Genomic DNA, 9,404 nt, shown 5'->3' with positions numbered 1-9,404 from the left:
AAAAATCTATTTTGAGATGGAATTTTGGACCTAATTTTTAAGGACATGTAATATCTAGTATGAAGATTATGAATATGAATAAATAAAAAAATTTTAAAAATAATAATTTTATTAAAAAAATATTTAGACCATTAGTTTCAATTAATTTTAAGACCACCTACTTGCATCTATCTTTAAGCAAAATCATTTATACTTCAGGAATGTAAATGTAGAAATACAGTCCCTGCCACATGAAACAATTTTCTTTTGACTTTTATCATTAGTAGGGTGGATCCACTCTACATTTCCTAGTCGGATCGCTCAATTGATGATTCAAATTGGTCCAGATTGTTCTAAATCGACAATTCATAAAAATATTACAAAATAGATAAAATAAAATTTGAAACAGAAGTTTATGTGGTGGAGATTTAAGACGCACCTAAAAATATATTAGATAAGCTTTATATATATATATATATATATATATATATGTGGAAGATACTATAAAATGCCTATAAGCGAAAATGAATAGTGATTTTGCCTACTTTCATCACTTTCAAAGATCATCATATGGTCATGATTATCTGGTAGTATTTTTTTTTTTTTTTTTTTTTTATACAAATCGGAATGATTTGAAATTTGGAGCGTGTGTTCATAAAAAATAGACGAACCTACCAAAAAAATAAAAAATATATATATATATATGAAATACATCGACCAAAATAACCCTGAAATGTTTTAGGGGTATTTTGGTCAAATTTATTTTTTTGAATTATTTTTTTTATATTTTTATTAGGTGCTATTAGGATATAGATATCTCGGGTATGTGCACCTCACTAAGAAGTACACACGTTCTAATTTTTCGATCATTCCGATTTGTAGAAAAAAATGAAAAATGAAACACTACCAGACAAATCGTGACCGTGCAATGAACTTTGGACGATAATGAAGGTAAGCAAAATTACTGTTCATTTTCGCCTATAGACATTGAGAAGACTTTTCCTATATATATATATGAACTAGTTGGGAGTAATATATTTTAGGAGCATTTTATGTCCTAGGTGATTCTTGACCTAGATCAACTATTATTGATCTGAATCCTTCAGTTTTAAAGCATTGGTTACAACCAAGGTTATTAGGATCGGACCTTCTACCGAACTAATGAAAGGTCAGATCCAGTCAAAAACATTCCAACCATCGCTTGAACTAGTTTGAACGAATTTTAAGAAGATAATAAAAAATATGAGTAATAAGCCTTAAAATATGGAATATGGCAGAGAAATAATTGTCAAGGTTTATTTGGTCAGTCAAAACCAGCCTATTGGACCGATCGAATATTTATTTTCACCAGTTTTTTAACAAACATAATTTTTACTTTAGATTACACCGGCCAAAGCACTATTCGGCAGTTTGACTAATGGCATGTCATTTCGGTCCATCAAGATAACATATGGTTACAACTCACAATAATCTGCCTGATCGGGAGTGAGAACCATGAAAGTATGAAATGACCAGCCTACATCGCCGTACATCAATTGATTGGACGATCTGCACACTTTGTGATCTTGGCTTTTATGTACTATTGTGGATCATACAATGGTTCTGATAGGATTGTAGCTTTCGAGTGTCGTGTTCTTGTGGGCCCTACTAGCAAGGCCTGAACTCTTGGTTCCTACTCCTAAGGTTCGAACTCGGACCTATTGCATAAGAAGCAAATGCACCGTCCATAGTTTGATGGAACGGTCACAATACTATTATAGCTTTTTCAATGATCATATGAATCATAATAAACTCTCCCAGTGTTGGCATTTTGCCCAACATTTACAATATAGAAATCAATGCAATAAGACTTTTTGAAAACTTTCATACAAGTTTGACAATCAAGTTAAGGCGCACCTCAAAAACTCAGTATAAGAAGTTGTTTTGACGATGAAAAATCCAACATGGGACTTTGACTCATTATCTAAAGTTGTTTTGATTCTGAAAAACCCTCAAATCCAATCATCTCAACCTTGAGATACATGGACATAAAAAAAAGGGACCTCAAGTCGTGAAAATAGTGCATTTTATAATACATTACCTGGATTGTTAATTTTAAATATTTTTAAGCGCTCATAGATCCACTTGATCTACATTATTTTTTAAGCTTTAAATCTTATAACAAGCGACGAAGATAAAATTTCAAGTCATGTACTGGAATGACATCTTTCAACGTTATTTAAAGGTGTGCCTGATTTTGATTGTTTAGGGCCTTGCCTTATACAAACTACACCCATAAATCAAAGAAGGGTGCGGTTTGTATAGAACCGAGACCCTAAAAAATCGAAGTAAAGTGCACTTTCGAATAGTATCGAGAAATGTGGTTTCAATACTGGAAATATTTGTGATAGCTTTAAAATATTTTTTTATTTTTAATTATAAAATTTAGAGCTTCAAAATTAGTGTAGATCGAGTAAATCTATAAAAACTTGAAAATCTTAAAAATTGACCGTCCAAAAAATGCATTACAAGATACACTATTTTCAAAACCTGAAATCCATTTTTTTTAGATATATTTACATCTTGATGTCGAGATGATCGATTTGAAGAGATTTGATCATCAAAATAACCTCTTCTAGTGAAATTTTTGAGGTGGATTGTTTGGAAGCTCGGCTCTATATAAACTTTTTCATCGAAAGAAATAGTTCCTCTCTGATTTAGTGTACACATGGGTGCGTGGTCTCTTGTCGCGTGTGATTCTATTTGTGTATTTCCGATTGTTTACGGGATGCTCATTGTGGGCGTGAAATTTTCGTTAAGCGACTCAACAACATACATCGTCAGGATTTTCATTTTCACCATGCTCCGATTTTTTAATATTAAAAGTAAAAAGATTGAGAACAAGGTAACAAAACGGATCGATGATTCAAATCGGTCACTTCAAAAATTATGTGGGATCGGTGGATCACCGATTCAGATATGAGAATCGGCATAGATTTTGGCCTCAAAAGTTTTTCAAAAAATCACTAAAATTTCTTAAAAGTCTAGTTTCTTATGTTTTCAAATAAAATTGGGGTTTTATAATGTAGATTTTCATTATTTTATTAAATATTGTTGAACATCACATCCATTTTAAATGTAAATTAAAATGCAACTCATTGCTATAAAAATTAATCATTCTAACACATTTTTTTTTATTTTGTATTTTTATAATCTCTGTTATTAATTACGATTATAAAAATACAAGATCTTGCCTCCTCCTTTCTTGTTGTAAAAATAAATAAAGATAAAAATTAGAGGTTACATAAGCTTTCAACATTTTCACGAGCAAGAAATAAATCACTTGATTAAGATTAAATGAAAAAAATATCTATAAAATGCAGGATATAAATAAAATGGAGAAAAATGAAACATTTAGATACTCTTGTGTATATAAAAAATTAAATAGATTCAATAGCTATCTTATACATTGTTGCCAGGTTCGCTTCGAGATCTTCTTCGATTTGGTGAAAAAAATGAAGCTATTCGGTGCTTTGACCAATTCAAGGGCAGATTTTGGATTTTTTTAATTTAATATAAATAAAGTAGATATTTATATATATATATATATATAAATATAAAATAATGAAAAAATTTAAAACATAATTTTTTTAAAAAAAAACTTTTATATAATATTTCTTTGCTTGGGTCGAAAAGGTCAAAGCTTCACCCGATTCTACTCGAAGCATACCCAATATTATCCGAAAAAGCAGTGCCAATATAATAATAATAATAATAATAATTTTATATAGATATTTCTTTGCTTGGGCCGAAGAGCCAAAGCTTAGGTCGAATGCCTGAAGCAAACCAAATTTGATCGAAACAGTAGCAACAAGCTTCACTTTGCTTCGATCTAGGCCTAAAATCTGAAAGTTTTGGTCTCTTTTGACTGAAGCGAAGTGAATTTGACAACACTAATCTTATATATTAGTGCTTCGTATATTGAATTATTGTATTCTCCCTCGCCAAAAAAAGAAGATGAAGCGGGCAAGGGAGAAAGAAACGTCCCACATCAAGGAGACAGTAACAAGATGAAGTTTATAACATCAGTGCTTTCTCACGTAGATGAAGCAATCGTTGTGGCCCTTTACGCATGTAAAGACGAAGTGGGCCAACTGGAAGAAAAACAAGGCACGGGGAGAAGGGTTAGGAAGTTGTCACTTTTAATAGTTTGATTGAAAAATATTGCAATCATATTCACATTTTTTATTTTTTTTTCAATTTTGAGCGTTTTGCGACTAAAATAACATTCACGATAGCCTCCAAATAGAATAATAGTATCTCTAGGCTCATGTTTTTCTTTTTCGGTGTTCTTCACCACAATAAAGTTTTCGAGCTTTTACTGTTTCAGATGGAACTTTTTGGCGTTCTCATTAGAATGTAGTTAACCGTAGTACTTTTAAACATATTCACAGTACTTATAGTATCATAATGCAATCTTACTGCCAATGTAGTATTATAATAATTTGAATATCGTAATACCAAAAAGGTTTTTTGATGGTATTTTAAGTACCATATAACATTCGATATTTATTGTAGTACTTAAAGTACCGTAATTGTTCTTTACAATAATTCGACTACCATGAAAGCTATTTTGACCACAAAACACCCAAAAGTATAAAAAAAAAAAAAAAGATGTAGATGAGGTTTGTAAAAGTTTAAATTTTTTTTTTTCTAAATAGATGAAAATTAAGGTATATTTGCGATAATTTTCTTAATTCAAAAATGGGGTGCACGGTCTACCACCGCCCACTTTTTTATTTCGAACTTTTAAAATTTTAAAAATACATGGGGTGATTCAAAATTTTGAAAATTTTAAAAGTACACGGGGAAACCGGATATGGGTGAATCGTTTTTTTTGACATAACCGGTACGGACTGGCCTGAACCAGTCGGTTTTGGGTGAAAATGACCAGTTCTCGATATATTGAGGGCAACAAATTGCCCTGAATGATTTTCAAATCCAGATCACACCACTTTCAATAATTCGAAAGTGGGGGGCATTATCTACCGCCGCCCACTTTCTTATTTCAAAATTTTTTTATTTGAAAAATATATAGGGTTTGAAAATTTTTTAAAAACCCATTCAAAATTTTGAAAATTTTAAAACTACACACAGGAACCAGTTCTGGGTGAATTGTTACGTTTGTTCTGAAAGAACCGGTACAGACCCGACAATTCTATGGGACACGGCCAATTCTTAATATATTGAGGGAACTGAATCACCTTGAACAATTTTCAAATCCGAATCGGACGATTCCGATATGAATCGATGGTAAAACCTTGATTGGCAATATGACCACCGAGACATTCGCACAAGTCCTATGGCTTCTCATGGGCAATGTGCTTGTATCTTGATGGAGAAGAGGAAATGATTCTCTCAGTCTCTCTCTTCCTCCTGGTTTTTAAGTAAGAATTTGGACCTCGAGATCTATGAGCAACATTTTGTCAATCAGTCATTAATATGAACACTACTTTTATATACATGATGGCTGACTTTTCATGCAGTCCTACTTCTCCGTGCATGAAAGAGGGTCAGGGTAGGTAGTTAACTGTATTCACATTTAGGGGGTATTTCATTTATGGGTGCAATTGGCATACGGATGCATCCGTAGAGGTAAGGTCACTTTCAAAATTTATCATGGTATATAATTTGATGTAAAATATCGTTAAGATTATCTCAAAATCTATTTTTATATCTAATTATAAATTTTTAAATTTTAAAAATTATAAACATATGTAAATCTTGAAAATAGACGGTGTAGATAATATGTTGTAAAACGCACTATTTATGGGACTTAAAATCTTTTTATTTTTCATGGTCATTCATCTCGATGTCGAGATGATCAATCAAAGGGCTTTTCAACGTTAAAACTACATTTTCTGATGAATTTTTTATGTGCATCGGTAGTTCTACATGATAAGGTTGCATCCTTATATAAACTTTTTCCTTCATTTATTGAAAAATGAATTTATCTATGGGAACATGAGAGAGAGAGATTTGAGTAATAGTAGGGTACGTTATTTAGAATAATTGTACAAAATAACACCTTGAAAAATCAGTCAAAACAACTCAATCACCAAAAAAAAATGGTTAGCTTTTAAAAAAAGGTGTTGTTTGTGTAGAGTTGTGGCTTTAACCAATCACAGTAAAGCACGCCTTCAAATTGGGTCGATAAATGTTTCAATACTTAGAAATCTTTGTGATAGGCGTAAAATATATTTCTACCTCTAATTATAAAATTTAAAATTTTAAAAATAGTGTAGATCGAGTAGATATATCAAAACTTGAAAATCTTGAAAATTGACGGTTCAAAATGCATTGCAAGATGTACTATTTCCAAAACTTGAAATCTATAATTTTCTCATGTCCATGCATCTTAAGTTCGAGATGATCAATTTGAAGATATTTATGTATCAAAACAACCTCTTCACGTAAATTTGTTGAAGTGTGCCCTAATTTGATCGTTTAGAGCCTTGCACCTTTATAAACTTTTTGCTTTAAGAAACTCTCTCACCATAACTCCTTAGCTACTTCTTGGCAGGGATCCAGATCTATCCTGAAAAAGTGAGCATTTTGGTAATATACCCTTACATCTCAAGGTTTGAAAATATATATATATATATATATATATATATTAATTAGTATAAAAAGTATTATAAAAAGATATGAAGATTTATGGCCTCACTGATAGCATGACCTTTAATAAAGTAAAATGACAGGATTCGCGTAACAAACCCAAATTAATTAGAAAAAAGCTCTGACGATGATAATGAGTATAAAAAGTATTATCTAACTTCGAACTTATAAAGCTTTTAAGTAGTGTCACTTCTTTCGAGTGTCAAATTCAAACGTGATTTTTAATAGGAAAACATATTCGAATTTTTTTATAGATCATTTGGCTCTAGTTACTTAGTATTTATAGTAAATACAGTGAATTAGCTTACAAATATTTATTATCCACCTTTTCAAATTCTTAAAAAATGGATTTGGCATTTATTGACGAAATTCTCGAGGGGTACCTATCTAAAAAGATTTTTAAAAAGTGAGAACTTACGAGCAAACTTGTTTATTTAACGTCCTTATTTATTTGCATATTGTGGCTTGAAATTTTTGATTTTATTGTTTATTTTCACTCATTTTATTTCAAATATTTAAACTAATGTTTCAAAACCCCGATCAATGAGATGGATTCTTCACTCCATATATATTTGTCTTGGATCGCCAATCTAGATGGGTCTCAATAGGGAATATAGAAAATATTAAAAATAAAATAGTAAATAAGGGTTTTTTTGGGGGCCGAGGGGTGGACGGAATCTATAAGGACCTAAAACATATTAGACAAACTTAAAAATAATATAAAAAGAATTAAGAAGGACTCGGCAAACACTAATATTTTTCCCGAAATCAGTTTGATCACAACCGATTCGTGATCCAAATCAAACTCTCAACCCAAATTTTAAAGGATAAAATTTCTATAAGGCTTAGTCCTTACGTAAAAAAGCAAAAAAAAAAAAAAAAAAAAAGAAAAAGAAAAAAAAGTCCATATCTTGTTTGAAAAACACTTCAGCTATAGGAAAATCATGGCTCCGAAATATGTCTCCAGTACTAATTATGAAATTTGTAGCTTAAAAAATGTCATAGATCTTATGGATATGTAAACATTTGAAAATGGATAGTATAGAATTATAGATAATATATTTTTTATTTAGAGCTTAAAATCTTAATTTTTTCACAATTATAATGATAAGTTTGAGATGATCGATTTGAATTTTTTTAACACTGTATAACTATAAATTTTAATAAGTTTTGAGGTGATGTTTAATTTTTCATATATAAAATCTGGATTATTGAACAGTAAAAAGCATCTCTGGAGAGAGAGAAGAGATACGGACACACGAGTCGCATACCCAACTTAAAGTTGTTCAAAAGTACAACACGTGTCAATGGATTGGCCGTGGCGGCGCGTTATATGAAACGCAGCCGGCTAGTTTAAAAGCTGAGACGTTTCATAACTTTTGACTTTCATCTCAATTAAAACACGCACGAAGTAACCTAAAAATCAAACTATCCTCGGGGAGTTTGATTCATAACGTTTATCTCTCTAAATTTTATTTTTTAACGTTATATTTCTCTCTTTAAATTTTTTAAAAGATTGACCTTAAACAAAGCATACCTAAAATACCTCAATTTTTCTATACAGTGTGGTTTGGAAGGAGGAATCAATTTCAATTTGTAATGGGAAACAATTCATCTCTATGGCTAGATCAACACCCATTTCTAGACCACATAATTATATATAATTATTAGATGCACTACTAAAGGGGATAGCAAATGCCACAATGAAAAAACCATCATTTTTTTTGGACACCTGCGCATCCAACTCTGTTTGGATTCGAAAATGAAGACCCGTCAACATTTAACTTAAAATGTTGACATTTAACTTAAAATGTTGTGAACGAGTGGCATGGGTTCCTGGATCATCTGCTGTTGCCGTGTTATTTAGAGATTTTCTGTTATTGTTATATCTGAAATATGATAAGACCAAACCTTAGCATCCGTCAAATCACAAACATGACAAGTGATATTTTTAATCAAATGTTCATATTTGGATACCTTTCCTTTAATCTCATATAAACTTTTTTCCTTTCTATAACGTCTCTCATCCATAATGGATCCTCCAAAACATCTATTTTTAAATGAGATCCCCTACGAATGTTCCCTCTCTCAAAATGAGATCCATAACTATTTCTCTCTCTAAATGAGATCATATAAGTCTGCATTTTCTCTCTCTAAATGTAATACTATCTCTCTATTTCAAAATGCATATCAATGCATGATTACTTGCAAAACCAACGTCTCTGTTCCGTTATTATTTTTTAAATCGAGATCAAGCCCGAGCCCAAGCCCAAGTCGGGTGAGTAAAGTGGTAATTCAATAAGGATTTGAGCCTCTACCCTTTGATGAGAATGACATCATAAATCTCATCATGGAGCTCGACAATACTATCGCCAAAGCCCATACCATTCTCCCTCTCTCTAATTACTCTTGTACTCCTGTCTACTTTGTCCAAATAAGCAATCCCTTATTTTTCATTCACACCATCACAATACTTTTAAATTGGAAAAGTTTATATAGAGCCGAGGCTATAAACCGTCAAATTGAAGCCAATTTCAAAATTTTCATTAGAAGAGGTTGTTTTAATATGCAAATATCTTCAAATCAATCATCTCGACATCAAGATGTATGGATATGAGAAAAAAAAATGGATTTAAATTTTGAAAATAGTTTATTTTGTAACACCTTTTTTCTATTGTCAATTTTTAAGATTTTTAAGTTTTCATAGATCTGTCTATTTATACTATTTTTGAAGTTTTAAATTTTATAAATAAAGATTAAAATGCCTT

Source organism: Amborella trichopoda, chromosome 8 (genome assembly GCF_054954075.1).
Source record: "Amborella trichopoda isolate Santa Cruz 75 chromosome 8, AtrichopodaSantaCruz75HAP2 v2.0, whole genome shotgun sequence".
NCBI classification, from domain to species: domain Eukaryota; kingdom Viridiplantae; phylum Streptophyta; class Magnoliopsida; order Amborellales; family Amborellaceae; genus Amborella; species Amborella trichopoda.
Note: the sequence above shows the minus strand (reverse complement) of the source record.